This window comes from Ambystoma mexicanum, chromosome 7p (genome assembly GCF_040938575.1).
Source record: "Ambystoma mexicanum isolate Mex_15411 chromosome 7p, UKY_AmexF1_1, whole genome shotgun sequence".
Taxonomy (NCBI): Eukaryota; Metazoa; Chordata; class Amphibia; order Caudata; family Ambystomatidae; genus Ambystoma; species Ambystoma mexicanum.
In genome coordinates this window covers 749,370,167-749,386,054 of record NC_090939.1, presented here as the reverse complement: position 1 = coordinate 749,386,054, position 15,888 = coordinate 749,370,167, and positions in this window count along the sequence as shown.

Below are 15,888 nucleotides of genomic sequence, written 5' to 3'. Positions count from 1 at the left end.
TGCATGCCCTCTGCTGGTGGTACCATGCTGCTTGCCTTTGGGATCGTCGCTGCCCTGGGCTGTGTTGTGGCAGGCAATTTTGGCTGCTGTGGTTTTTTAGTGGGTCCAGCTGAGGTGGAGGGTTCGTGTGCTGTTGCCTCTGACCTGGCCTTCTTGGCAGGTGTGGTGCCAGTCTCGTCCTTGCCGGTGGCCGATTGGGAGCCTGTGGTGGAGCAGAGGAGGGAAAGTGTTATTGATGGGTCAGTGGACATTGAGCAGGCATTGTGATGACTGCCATAAATTTGATGGATAGATGGTGCACTTTGTAGGATGTGACATACAGGTTGTCTCCCTTTTGGGTGGGTTGAGCATGCAGGAATGTGGGTGCCTACTGTGGAGTGTGCATACTGCATGTGTACAGGGTGTAGGTCAATGATGCCTGTTGGCAGTCTTCTGCTGGTGTGTTGCGTTAACCCTATAGGGTAAGATTGTGATTCCCATGCATGTGGACTTCAGGGGGTTTCGCATTGGCTTAATTTGAGGCACCTACCTGTGTCACCTGATGTCGGGGCTCCTCTCTCCATTCCACCGACCCCCTCGATGCTCTCAATGCCGATCGTTGTGGCACATATCTTCTCCCACGGCTGCATTTTAATTGGGGAGTCTGCTCCTCCGCCAGTTGCCATGCCCATGTTGCGGTTGGCCAACAGTATGCTCCTTACCCAGAGCCGGAGGTCGTCCCACCTTTTACGACACTGTTTGGTGGTGCGGGGTGTAGTTCCTACGGCACTGACCCGTTGTGCAACTAGTTCCCATATCGCCTTTTTCCATGCTATCGCCGGTCTGCTCATTTCAGTGGAGAATATAGTGTCCGCCTTTTCCTGGAGCGTTTCCGCCAACATTGTTAGCTCTTCCCTACTGAAGCGGTCCTGCCGCTACCGATCGCAGGCTTTTTTGACAACTTTTGGCATTGTGGGGTTGTGTGGATGTGGGTGTAGTTTTCTGCAAGGTCTCGGGGTCAGATGTGCAGTGGTTGTGGAGGATTGCAATAGATTGTGTTTTTAAAGATGGCCGCCGTGCTCTTTCCCGTTCCGGTGCGATGGCGTAATTTCCGGGTCCGTTTTTTTACGGTCACCGCTAATAGCGGTGGTCGCTAACATCGGTGGGTAGGGTGGCAGTGGTGCAGTTTACACGGCATACGATGGCGGTAGCTGACGTTTTTGGGAGGTTACCGGCATGGCGCTGATTACATTAACGGCATGGCGCAATGACCAGCACGGACACGTTAGTTGCGCCATGCCAGTAATGTCCATTACTTACTGCCAGGGTCGTACTGAGGGCCAATGTCTAGAGTTTAAATGCAATCTTCCCTCCCCAAACAAGAGAGAAAACCATTTTGGAAAATGACACTTTTAAACTGACAGGTGAAATGGCTTGGTGAAACAATTCAAAAGGGTGCAAAAATGCTTAAATGGATAGAAATTCTGAGGAAAGCAACACTAAACAGGTCCTAACACACATGAGCTATGATATAAACAACAGTACACACTTTAGATCAGGGTGGGATGGAAGAAACCTTTGGATGGGAAAAGACACGTGGGAAACTTTTTGCTAAACTGTCAATTTGCGGCAAACTTTTACTATGTGATTTTTTATAAAAACGGGTCAAATACACTGTTCCACGATGCAGGTTTTAGGTATCAGTGGGAGTTTAAATTTCGTTTCTATCTTTAAAATTGAAGAAGTTGTGGAGGTTTTAGTAAGAGGAGTTTTTGCAAAATAGGCACGAAATGAAGGAGAAGTTTGGTTTTGAACATGACAGACAGTTTTTATTACACTATATTAATGACTAGGAAAAAGAGGAGACCACACAGGAATCTTCACAGTTACGTGGCCATCACAACCATTCACGTGGTTGATACTCAATTTTCTTCTGGGATTTACTTTAGTTACTCAAAATCACTAAGGAGTTATAGTTTTGTAATACAGATGAGAAAAAGCAGAGCTAGAAGGATTCTAACAATACTAGGGTTCTCAATTTAAAGATGGGATGGTTTGAGATAGGGTAAGACAATGCAAATACACTAGGGATTCTGCAAGGAAATCTTGATCTTCAAAGAAGTCAGGAGTCAGCTGCAAGATGCAGAGTTCTAGAACAAGGTGCTGTGCGGAAATCTGGATGTGTTCTGGAAGCAGTGTGTTATGTGTTGTGAGGTTCCTATATTTATACTGTCAAATGCCATCACCCAGTTTATGGTGTGGGTAGAATTTCAAAAACACACCCCCACAGCTGTGAGTGGCCACAGGCACGCTTTGTCCTGGTTGGCGGTCTGAACAGAGCTGTCATCTTTATGATGGAATTTAGGAACTCCCACATTGATTTTGACCAAAACCTTAACTTTTGCACAAATGTACATTTCTAAACTAATGTGCCCTGATATTGTCGGACACATATATTCACATTCAATCCCCATCTTTGTGAGAGCTGTCATTCTACGGATTTTTACCCATTTTAACCATAACGGTTTGGATTAATCATTTCTAATTCAGTACATCTCTCGGCGCTTATCAGTGGATCATGTACATACAATCTTAGGTTTGCAACATTAATCGTTCTGCTACGATGAGAATTTTTTTTGTAACTTTGGTTCCTTAAATGGTACAGGTTTCATCAATGTCTTCAAATCAAAAGCCCGAAATTAGGTTAATGTCTACTAATTTTCAGATGTATTCCTCCTTAGGTTGCTCAGTTAAAGAATTCCAACTTCAATCACAAATAAGGATTTAAAAAGGCCCCACAGTTGTATTCCTCTTTGTACCTCCCCTTCACAAGCAACAGCTGTCACAGTCCTTTGATCAGGGAGGTGTGTCCCCTTCCTGGAGAGGGAAGCTCCCCTGTAGAGATCCGTTGGGCAGCTTGCCATTGTTCTTGGGTCAGCCCCAGACAAATGTCTAATGCGGTCTCATTGTGCTCCTTGTTGTCATTATGCGCGAACCATTAAGCTTCCTGTTTTAAAGGGAGTGTGAAGCTGAGATGTCAACTTTCCCAGGCTAGGCAATGCCCAATCAGAATTAAGCAGTTACTTCCACTGGATTACTGTAAGATTCACAATAAAGTCTTTTCTTTAACACATATAAAAATAAGCACAGTTTATAAGGGATTTGGACATTTAAAAAGAATTAAGCCCTTCACAAACATGCTTTAAATAGGCAAATTTTGCAATTTCTTCCAGAAAAAGAAATACCTTTAAACTGGGTTTGACAGCTAATTTCCTAAGCAGCTGTCAGGCAGTGAGGCCTGGATTCCTCTGACTGCCTGGAGAATATATGATTTCAGCACACTTTTCCTTTCAATAATTCACTGGGAAAATGACTGAATTTAGTGCCAAAACAGCACTTTGAAGGTTGACATTGATTAGAAAGCTGTATTTATGGGAATTTTTGGATTTTAGCCCTTCTGTGGCCTTACTTCAGGTGACAGTTGACAGATGACAGGTGACAGGTGACATTCAGTGATTCCTGTTTTTACACCAATTTTGACTTTGTGTGGCAGGGTGTGCAGCCTTTTGTGATAGTGAATCACACGCAGTTTTGCAGATTTGGCGTGCACAGGGGTTAGTGCCTCCATTTTGGCATTTTCTTCCCCCCATTGGCAAAGGGTGCAGTGGCATGGGTAAAAATATTCCACAATACCCAGAGGTTTCTAAGCACGGACCCGGGGATCACAAATGTGTTGCTCTGCGTCGTCTTGCTTCCAAGGTAAGCACGTTGCCCCTGATCTATCCTCCCGACACTAAAGTCTTAGTACAATCAGTTCAACCCAAGCTGTAACTTGATTTTGGTGCAGCGACAGTTGAATTATCCAGAACTTGTGTTCTGCCATCGCCACCATGTTTGCTTATACGGTGTCTATGCCGGGGGTGTAGGGAGGGGGGTTTCTTTATCATCTAAGTCCTCTGAAAAAAGAATCTCCAGAGTTAATCCCCAAACAAGAAATCACACGTGTTTGTTTTTAAAGTCCTATTTCATATCATGTTTATGTGTTGACTTATTGTTAAACTAATTATTTATTACATTCTAATCTTGATGACATTTTTCTTTTAATATTGTATTACATAATTGTATGCAATTGATGATGTTGATAAAATGTGTGCTTAAGGTGTGTATTAACCAAGTGCACAATAAACATTTATTTTACAAAAAAAAATCACATTTGACCAAAGCTTGCAATTAGACAGTTGCGTTAAGTGCTACATTTTCCACAAAATAATTCCACACAATATTTTGGGGAATAGATCCCAAGATTATTATAATAGTACACAGCCTCTAACATCCAATCTCTACAAGTGGCTCAGAATATTGCTGTGCGTAACATTTTCAATCAGTCTCGTCGTACACATATCTCCACCTTCAGTAAAAAACTTCATTGGCTCCCTTTCAAACATCGTATAACACACAAGATGCTTACCACGACCCACAAATGCCTCAGTCTAATTAGTCCCACTTATCTGTCATCCCGTATTAGCACCAAACCTAATGTGAGGAACCTTCGCTCTTCCTCTGCGATCATTCTCAAACATCCCAAATTCAGGACAGCCAAATTTGGAGGTACTACTCTTGATGCTCAGGGTCCCCTTCTTTGGAACACACTCCCAGCCCGGATACGGCAGATCCAGAGCTATACCGTGTTCAAACGTGCCATAAAAACTCACTTCAACTTGGAATAACCCTCTGACTCTTCTCTCCTTCTGCCTCATATGCCTGTTTGTCTTTGTCTCTGTCTTGTTCTGTGTGTGCCCTGAGGCCCGCGGGCATGTTGGCGCGTTACAAAAAATAAAATAAATACAATAAATAAATAAGACCTATAAGTTAGAGATAATATGTGTATTTAATACATCATTCTTCAATGGGGAATATTTTTGGTGTCAGAGCTCATCTCACCAAATTGACACTTGCATAGCTCTGAAAAACATCAAGAGTCCTGTGTATTCCTATTGGTCCACACTCCCAGGTGTCAATATCCTCCACATACACAGGTGCATGTATTACTAGATCTTTAGACTGGAAAAGAATACGCTAGGATCTGATTGCACCCATCTCCTCACACGCCGCTTGCAGTAAGTAGTGCCTATTGTTTACTCTGTTCCATTTTTCCTCCACAAATGTTCATTGAACTACTTGAATGTAAAACACTATTCACATCTTGAGACCATATTTCATCCCTCTCCTTGCCAATTTACTGCAATAGCACCTCTTGATTACCCATTTTAAAAGCTGCCTCAAAGCCAACGCATGCCCTGAACAGACACAATGGGCCTCATTACGAGTTTGGAGGTAGCCATGCCCTTATTAAGGGCATGGCTATCCCCAAACCTGGGTCCCGGTCTGGGTTCCCTGAATGGGGAAATACCGGCCAATCCGACCTAGGAGGGCCTGGTATTTCCCCATTCAAGGAACCCAGACCCGGTACATCCCCTTTCCCATTTGAGCCCCCATAGGGCTCAATGGGAATGGGGAGCATGCTAACAACGGGCCTGTTAATGACGGGCCCGTTGTTAGCATGCTGGGCGGCTCGCAGGACCCGCTAAGGACATCTGGTAAAACCAGGCGTCCTGAGCGGTTCACGCAAGTGGACCTCGTAATAAGGCGGTAGGGGGTTAACAGCGCCGGCAGCTCTACCAGCACCGTTAACCCCCTACCGCTAGCCTTGTAATGAGGCCCAATGTCCCCACAACTTTTGAGGTTCTTCTGTGAAAAATATGGATAGAGTATTTTTTTTTTTAATCCAACTTGTTAGGTTGGAACCAGATTCTTGGTTTCCCGGACCACATTTTAATAGAGTATCTGTTACCATTATCAAGTGAAGATATCAAGCACTGTCATGTAGTAACGATGCGCTGGTCTCCCCTGACTATCAGCAAAGTAATGCATTCCCACCGCAAGATAGGTATTGCTATAATTTTATGAGCTTCCATAAGCGGGAACACCAGAGGAGTACAGCCACATAATCACACGGCCTCCCTCATTTATGGTCATGTCAATACAGTCCCCCCATTGAAGTGGAGTTATCGTTTTTGCTCCATACTCATGTAGTGGTCGGCCATTCCGTTTAACTCAACAGCAAATCAAAGTTCTCTGTACAGCTGTGCTGACACCTCATATGCACTGCTACCAGGCTCGGTGGTATCTGAAAAAGCTGGCAGTGAAAGTAATGCCACCTGTTTTTTTTCAAACTGCCAGATTATGGCTTAGAAAACCAACAATGTGGTAAAACTGCCTGCATGGGTGTAGCGGTATTACCTCCAAAGAATTCAGGGTATTGCCATCAGCAAGTAATAATTTAGCTGAGACGCCGCTGCTACCACTGGTGGTAACTTTATTCAGTGTGGGAGGGGCACTGTTGCACTTGATCAATATGGCCGCCGGGGTGAGCTGCTCTGAGCTTAGAGAAGATCCTTTCTCTGATATTGCGTGGATGGTGCCGTGTTTCTTCATCAAAACTTGCAGACTGACTCATGTGGGTCTGCTGCCGGGGCTGTCAGACTGCGTGTCCCGGGGGAGCACCATTGCGTAGTTACCGGTTGCTGTTGAAGACACTGACTGCTTACCCCGTGGCATCCCGCTCCCCGCCTCCACGGGGTGCGGTCTTCTACACACTCAAAGGGCTGAGGACCTGGGCCTAGCTGGGGGAGGGGCAACCGCTGCTCGGCGCCTCGCACTCTGAGCCTAACCGCATTGTAGACCTGTGGCTGTGGTACTGGGCCTGGTCCCCCATGATCCCTCGTGGGGACGACAATGGTGCGGACGCCCAGGGATGATCCCTCCCACCTGCTGTCATACCTCGAGGACCCGCCTGCAAATCCTCATTCTGGGGCTGTGCCCCTGATCCCTCGGGTGGCGCGGCCTGGAGCTTCCTGGCCCCCCGGCTCTACACAGCGAACACAGAGAGCCTCAAGATTCCAGCAGCGCTCTCCCAGACTGGCCCTGCTATCACCCCGAGAGCCGAGGGTCCGCGCCTGCTGACCCACAGCAAGAGGACCCGCAGAAGGTGATACGCTGGGACCGCATGTGCGCTCGTATTCATGACATCTCATTCAATTCCCGATTTAAACTGATTCAATTTTAGGTTCTCCATAGATTCCACTACACACTGATCAGACTGCACCACATGTCAAAAGATCATCCCCCCCCATCTGCCCAAGATGCGGATCAGACGACGCAAATTAGATACACATGATGTGGTCCTGCTTACGCCTCTCCCTGTTCTGGGAGGAGGTATGCTCTACTGTATCTGACATATTAGAGTGCACCATAGCCCCATCTCCATTGACTTGTCTCTTTCATGAATTCCCCGACTTGGGCGTGACTCCCGAAAACTGGCTGGTCTATGCATGCTACTAGCGACCTGATGTATCTTACTGCTATGGCTCCGCACTGGGGCACCCACACATGATCAATGGCTTTGGGCTGTCACCTGGGCCTCCGACGCTGAGGAGTGCTGGGCAGGCCTGCATCCAATAGCCACCAGACCCAGGAACATTTGCACCCCCTTCTGCTCTTATATTTCCTCCGTATCCGTTGACTCTGAAGATGACACTGATGACCGGATCTCCCCAGCTCCCAATCTCGTTTAAATATTTATCTCGACTGTCATTGTCTCATCTGTACTGCTGAATACTGTACCCCAACTGGTATCTATGGTTTTGTATAATTTCCCACCAGCCTATGTTTGTGAATGTAAACGCATCAACTGTCTGCATATGCCCGTTTTTGCTGTTGTAATGTCAAGCTTAATAAATTAAGTTTTAAAAAATGTCAGTGTGGAGGTATTGCCAGCGCGAATACCTCCATGCTTATAATGAGCCAATCGAAGACACTCCTTTCTGGAAGATTTGTTTTTTTTTAAAAAAACGAAAGGTTTCTTATTAATACAGATGAGCCAACTGCAAGGATGTGAATTTTTTAATGATTTTCAATGTGTTTTTTTTTTCCGGAGGCAGGTCATAGCATTAGCACGAAAGTCAAAATGGAAACTGTTTTGTAGAAATGTATGATTTCCCTCCTGTCATGTCTAAAATATGTAAACTAATAAGGGACATCTCGAGGACTGTGTTGTTCAATTAGAGAAAGAGTCTGCAGTGAAAGCCCACAGTTCCTTTCCTGTTGGCAAAACATATTTGCATGAATTATGCAGTTGCTGAGTTTATTACATCCTCATTAAGGAAATATAGCACTAATTGAAGCTACTGCTCGGTTTAGGCTGTGCTCATTAATTTGCTTGAAATGCATTTGATCTTATGATTATTTTGGGATATCATTTTGAATACTAATTTCTAACGTATTATTATAAACTCGGGAGCCTTGAGTAAAAGATATTATTTGCATACTTATCTTCCAGCACCTAAGTCGCTGTACAGAAAACAGGTGTCAATAGGACGTTACCTGAATCTTTGGCGTCCATCCACCAAAACGTTCCTTTGATTGGATTACTTTCAGGACTTGGTCCTATTGCCTCTTCTTCTATGGGTCCTTTTGTGAAGAACCAGCCCTCCTGCAGATAAGGTTTCGGAATGCTTTATGAACGCCAAACTTACCAAAATTAATAAATTACAAATGCCAAAGTGCACCCTGGAATCCCACCCCAACCGCTCGCCGGTCCAGCCTACATCCAACTCTTGTAACCGCTTTATAACCTTCACATTGAGTGCCTGGAGACCGCCTGTGTAGTGGTTACGGTGCACGGCATAAGTCAACATAACCTAACATTCCAAATTCTGCACCAACCCACACTCCTTCCATTCTGTCATAACTAACCACCATACGCCTCAACCAAACACTGCGCAAGCTATGTCCTTTCCTCCTGCACTCCAACACACACTTCCAGTTACTACAAACTACCTCACAGCTTCCCCTTTCACACAAAAACACAAACACTACAAAAAAAAAAACAATAAATGACTAAGTCCTAGATCTACAACTGTCCTTTGGAAGATCTCACGCTTCTTCCCACATCAGTCTCGGGTGTTCTTCCAGAGCCCCTCTGTTCCTTCACCACCCGTGTCCCTTGCAGCTGGAGTTATAGCCAAATGGCCTTTTTGGTTTGAAAACTAATAGTATGTTAAGAGTCTATACTCTTTCCAGATGATAGGTTCGGGGAATGAGGGCAATCCTTTTCTTACTCCTGCAAGTTAACCATTGAGAGCAAGGTCCTCTCTTAGTACTGTACCTCCTCAGGATCATGAGGCACATTCCACTGGAAACAGCCCATGCTGCTACTATCGAACCGGTCTTCATGCAGATCAAGTCAGAAAAAACTTTATGATTTAGTTTTGTGGTACTTTGATTCTTGATTCTTGTAGACACTGCACTGCCTGCTTTCAGTTCTGCATTAAGATCTTGTGAAAAGATTGGGTACATCACAAATAAAAGACATTGGGCCTCATTACGAGTTTGGAGGTAGCCATGCCATCATTACCGGCATGGCTACCTCCAAACTCGTGCCCGAGTCTCGACTTTTGCAGGCCCAGTAATTCCAATTTTTGGGACCCGGACCTGGTATGTCCCCATTCCCAGTTGAGCCCCCAAAGGGCTCAATGGGAATGGGGAGGATGCTAACAACGGACCCGTTAATGACAGGTCTGTTGTTAGCATCCTGGTATGCTCGCGAGTGCCGGTATGCACGCCTGGCCAGACCACACGTGCATACCGCCCCCCACGAGCAAACTCGTAATGTGTCCTAATTTACTGGTAATTGTTCATTCATGGTTGCTCGATTTTCATGCCGGTATGGAGGTAAAACTGGCAAGGCTATCTCCAACTTCGTAATGAGGCCCATTAGCCCCCATTACCGGTCTGGCGGTAACTGTGCTGGGTGACTGAGTCCCAGAGAGTCCCGCTTTGCCGCAGATGAGTCTGCTTCCTTTGGACCAATTTCGTATTTGGATTACAGCGTTTGGACTCAGCTTCCCACAAGGTGAAAACTGCCATAAGGACTTAACAATGGACATTCAATCCAACATTATAGTGTTCACACTCTCCTTTTTGTCTGTTTAGGCGCTGTTTACTCTACGTGTGGGAGTGACTATAAAATAGCGCACCCGAGTGAGTCCCGGAGAGTCCCGCTTTGCCGCTTCGCCGTGGCAGCTGGGGCAGTGGAGGACCTATCAGGAGTTTATTCAAGTGTGCTGGTAAGCAAGCGGTCTTGAGATCATGACTCACTTGACCTTAAAATCAGGGATGCCCGCGTGCAGCCCCTTAAAGATTGCTAAAGAGGGGCGAGTAGAAAAATCCAGTGAGGCAGTGCCCATATGCTCCACCCCTAGACGGGGAGGATTGAAAGTCAGGGCGGTGGGAAACGCGGACATCAGTAAATTCTGTACGGTTCTTTGTCCGCGTCCGCGCGCAAACTGGGAATACGCCTCAATCCAAAAGTACGACAGGAGTAATTGAGGTGGATAAATGGCTGGAGTTAACGAATCATGATGCTGCTTCTGTTAATTTAAGATCTGTTGTTCCAAATAAGGATCTGCAGGGTTGCCCGAGGGGGGAATGCTCTATTTCTGATACTGCTTTACTTGACTCAGTCCCTGTATCCGGGCTTCCGCACCTATTTCCAGCAGTGCCCCACGATCGAGTGGAGGATCTCGGGGATGTTGTGGTAATAGATGTGGATGCAAATGACACAGTCTTTTCAGATCACCTGTTGCCTGAAAATCTATCAGCGTCGCCAGTCATGTTCTCTGAGAGCAGTATAAGTGACTTGGTTTCTGTTAAGGAAACCCCAGGAGTGATAAAATCAATAACTAATAATCACAGTATGAATACCTCAGTGGTTGTTCAGCAGAATGTATGGGGAATAGCCTTACAGTCGATGAACCTTGCGCTGGCCTCAATGTCTAGATCTGTGACTATATGTGAAGAGAAATTAAGTGTACAGAGTGAGTGCTTGGAAAAAATTATGGCATGGCAAGAGAGGAACTCATGTCAAACTGTGAAAGTATGGGATAAGAGTGTGCCAACATGTGAATTGTTGTCTTGTAAGTTTTCGGTAGCATCACAAACGGAATGTGGTGTAGACATCAGTCAAATTACCGGAAATGTTCCTTATGCTGCTAAAAAGCCCTATGTGGTTAAGTCAGTAATCCCATGTTTTGATGATATCATTTTTGAAAACCCAAGGGGAGGGCAGGGTCTAGTCCCTGCAGGGAGTGATGGATTGAAATCACTAGCTCCTGTTAAGGACGTATTCCAATACGAACATGTAAAGGGTAAGAATGCAATAACAGCCCCCCCATAGTGAGTCAAGCAGTCAAAAAAGGAAAGACTGGGGATAATAAAACAAATAAAAAACTCCCAAAGAATCAACAAACTCTGAAAAACGTAGGGAAATCCTCAGTAAAACACTTCTTTAAGGTGATCACTGTTCCAAAACGCACCTCCATAGCAGCATCGCAGGCAATTAAACCAAAATATCAACTGCTTGCGCTTGAGAAAAGAAATGAGCCCCTGAAGTTTATCCCAGCCCAGGCAATGGAATATCCGCCATTGGATGAGCTCATGGAGGTGTTAGCAAACATAGTGAGCCTTGCGAGTAAATGAACAAATATAGAGGCAACCCAAACCCCAAAGGTAGTGGTGAAATTGAACCACGACCGAGAGGCAATAGAATCAACTCTTGCCATACAGCGGGCCGAAATCCGGAAAGCTGTTGATGCATATATAGATGGTTTGACTCCAGCAGTACTTATCCCACCTCCTCAAAAGAGCTCAATTGGTGGTTTAAATAGCCAACAAATTCCCGCTAGTGGACGGCACCCAGAGTGTCCAGAGGAGACAGTTGTAGTAGGTTCGGGTAAGAACTTCCCGGGAAAAAACAGCTCCAGTAAGAGATATGTGCTTAGAGCCCAAGATGAAATTGGCGCCGGCCCTTTCTGTGAGTGGTGGTATTCATACTCAATCTCAAGAGTTAGGTAGGTAAAATGGAAACAACAGAGATCTTTCACTTATGTCAGGGGCTATTATGTCCCTAATTGAGAGTGCCCTGAATAAGATGCAAGGACATAATCAACAACCAGAGGCACTATCCCCGCCTATCTCTATGCCCAATAATGGGGGAAGATATTTGAAACCCCCGGTTCGGAGTAGGCCTGCACAGTATGCTCTAGCCCTGGCCTGTAGGAGGCCGCTGTGCACACAATATGATTTAAATAGATGTGCAGTGTTAGCAATCTTCTCTGAGATCCCACAATTAGATGATGTCTCCTCTGACATGGTATTGGTTGAATTCTCTGTGAAGGGCCAGTTAAACTCAGTTAACTTGTGGTTTAAATCTCGTGTTGTACAAAATGTAATCTGGGATTTGTTCTTTCGACTGTGTCATACCAGACATCAAGGTCGACTACCCCCTGACAGCCAAAGAGTTGGCAAATGGGTGATGGGGGGGGAATATGAAAGTACAGAAAACACAGCCCGCCTCTTTGCTGGTATGAGTAATCGGTTGGGAAATCAGAAGTAATGTGAGGAGGGGGCGAAGGTAAAACAGATATCCCTGGTCTGTTGGAATACCAGGGGTTTTAGCCATCTTATAAATAATGACTATACCAACTTAAGTAATTGTGACATTGCATTGCTTCAGGAGACATGGTTCATTACTGTCCCCATCTGGGATAACCACAAATTGTATTTGAATCCCTCAATTACACCTGCGGTGGGTCGCCCAAGTTCAGGGCTCTTAACAGCGATAAAGATGGGTAGTGGGCTGTCGTCGGAATTGTGGGCCATGCCAAATGAATATATGATTTTGGTGAAAGTATTAGTTGGAGATCACGGATACGCAATTTTAAATATTTACTGGAACCTGATTGCCATGTCTGACGATAGTTTCTTTAATGATCTAAATGCAATCTTGGACATGGTAGTGCTGGATCAAAAAGTAAGAGCACTATTAATGGCAGGTGATCTGAACTTAAATTGCCTGAGTGAGCTTGGCAATAAAAATAAAACAAGATTCAGAAGATGGTCCTCCTTAGTGAAAGCTAGAGGGCTGATTGCTCTTAATGGGGCGTTTGAAACAGACATACCCCCGGCTCCGACCTGGCAAAATTGCAAAAGTAAATCTACCATTGTCTATATTTATGCGAATGAGGACTTGTGGCCAGCTTTATCGAGGCTGGCCACAAGCATGTCTAAATTTGAGGCAAGTGATCATAATATACTTAAGGAAAAATGGGTCGCAGGCTCAACAAGTGATGGTCATGATCATGAGCGTGAATGAGGTGTGTGTGTAGTGAATGCCGGAAGAAATAGACTCTGATGGTCGGAGAAAGAAGTAACTAATCTTGAGCGACTGTTGATACTCGGCTTGCCGGAGTACGGCTTACTGGGTGGGAACATTAACAATGTGCAAACCAACCTATTCCTGGTGCTTCAGGAACAAAGTGGAAAAAGAAAACAAATAGCAACACATCTCCATTCGTATGACAAGGAGGTGAAAGAAAGGAAAGCGCGATTACGCGCCGAATTAAGATCTGTCCAAAAAGAACCTGTCATTTGAGGCAACCTTTAATTACTAAGCTAAGAATGTCCCATAGAAATTGGGTAAAAAGCCACCGTGCCACATTATTCCAAGAAGATGGAGCCAATATGTTAAAGATCTTAGCTGGCAAAAATATCGTAAAGATGTGGTCGGCTATAAATAATTCAGGTGTTGCTCCTCAAGTGGCCTTGCAAGCGAGTGCAGTTCCAACGCACGCATGGGTAGTTCATTTCACACGACTGTATGCTCATCCGGTCCCTACAGAGCAAACCGAGCTAGTCATTCCCCCGCTCGCATTTTATTTGGAGTTCGAGCTGTCTGATATCTTAGCCTTGATCAACTCTGCTAGTAACTGAAAAGCTAGGGGACCGGATGGTCTTTCTAACTTTGAGCTCAAAAAATATCCTGAACTATGGGCGTCTATCCTTTATAAAATCCTTTGGCTAATAAATGTAACCCAGAGGCTTTGCAGCTCATGGACACAGGCGATAACTATCCCAACATATAAAAAGGGGGATAGACAAGAGCTGTGTAGTTACAGGCCCATCTCTATACTCGATGTGTCTGGGAAATGGTTCGGACGGCTATTATTGGGCAAATTGCAGGAATGGGTAAAGAGTAAAAAACTAATAGACCCCCTGCAAACAGGTTTTGTAAAGGGCCTGGGAAACATTCCAAATATAATATCATTGAGAATGATTAAAGATCAGCAGGCGGAACGTAAGCAACCCCTGTATATGGGGTTCATTGATTTCAGAGTCATGTTCGACTCAGTCGACAGAGATCGGCTGTTTTGAAAATTAGTATAGTACGACTGCCCACACTCCCTTTTGTCATTAATAATCTTGTTTCACTCAGAAACATCAATGAGAGTGCATATTAGCCTAGACGGGAAGTTATCACCTGAGATCGAGACCCATCGTGGGCTAAAACAAGGGTGTCCACTGGCAGCGTTTCTATTTAATTTCTTTATCCTAGATCTAGGCCAGGAATTTGCAAACTGTAAGGGCGATGCCCCAAGGATTGGTGATCAGCGAATCCCTTATCTGCTATATGCAGATGACCAAGTGTTACTGTCACAAACGCCACAAGGCCTACAACGCATGTTGGGGCCATTGGGAGAGTATGTTAAAGTAAATAGTCTGATGATCAATGTCTCCAAATCCCAAATCTTAAATTGCCCGGGCTCCGCGGGACCCAAGAACCTCGCTGCTGCTCTATCATGGTCGCTTCAAGACATTAAATTAGTAAGAGTGTCGAAATATAAATATCTGGAGATTGACATTACTAAAAGACAAATTAACTCTGTTGATGTGGCATCTGCTGGGATTAAAATGCAGCACTTAATCTCACAGTCTAGAATTCTAATAAATACATTTGGGAAATTTTCCCTGAAGCATGTGGTGTCCTTCTATAAAATGAAGCTGTTATACCAATTATGCTATACGGTGTGGAGGGCAGCCTGCAAGGTACTGGAAGCAGATCCTAGCTTTACCCAATGCAGTACCAATTGCGTTAATACGCCATGAATTTGGGTTATTATCCGTTCATGTTCAGGCAGTGTGGAGACAATGTGTGTTTTTATGCAAATGCTTGCTGGGAGTAAAAAGCGGAACTATTCTAGAAGTAATTGGTTATAATCTTTTAAAACCTAGAAATGGATTCCCCAAGTCATGGCGGAACTATATGTTAGATCACTTGGCTGAGGCTGATGTGTCTCTAGACTTGCTGATTTCGAACCCTGACCGTACGAAAGCAAAACACTTTCAAGCAGACTGGGCTAAAAATTTAGCAAAGCGCACTCAGTATAAAGATTTTAATATCTGGACATTTGGATTAAAGAGACATGGAAAGATGGCGCTGTGTCTAATGAAATGCCCGTCACAGAAGGTTAGGGCTGACTATCTAAGGTTCAGAATTAATCTATGGGGTACCCGTGATGTCTTGTGCAGGCGGAAACTGGTTCCAATGGATTGTAATTACTGTAGATACTGTTTATCAATGGAAAAAAGAGAAACCCTACAACATTTGTTGGTGGAATTTTGTGCCCTGAAGAATGTACGGTCAAGATGCTTTGATAATGTGTTTGTAATCCACACTGAGGTGACAAGTGATCATATATGGCAAATGTTGTTTTCTAATCCTGGGGAAAGGGTACAGATGGCAATAGTACAATTCTTAAAAATGGTTCTACCTCGAGTCGAAGATTCTCTCAAAGGCATGGGGAACAAAGAGTGCGATTTCTGATAGTGGCCTATTTAGGTATCTGTAAAGTTATGAGTTATGTATGACCTGCGGCTGTATTTAGTCCGTTGTTTTATTTGATTTTAACATAGATTGGAAATGCTTATTTGAGTGAGGTAGTGGTACTGTTT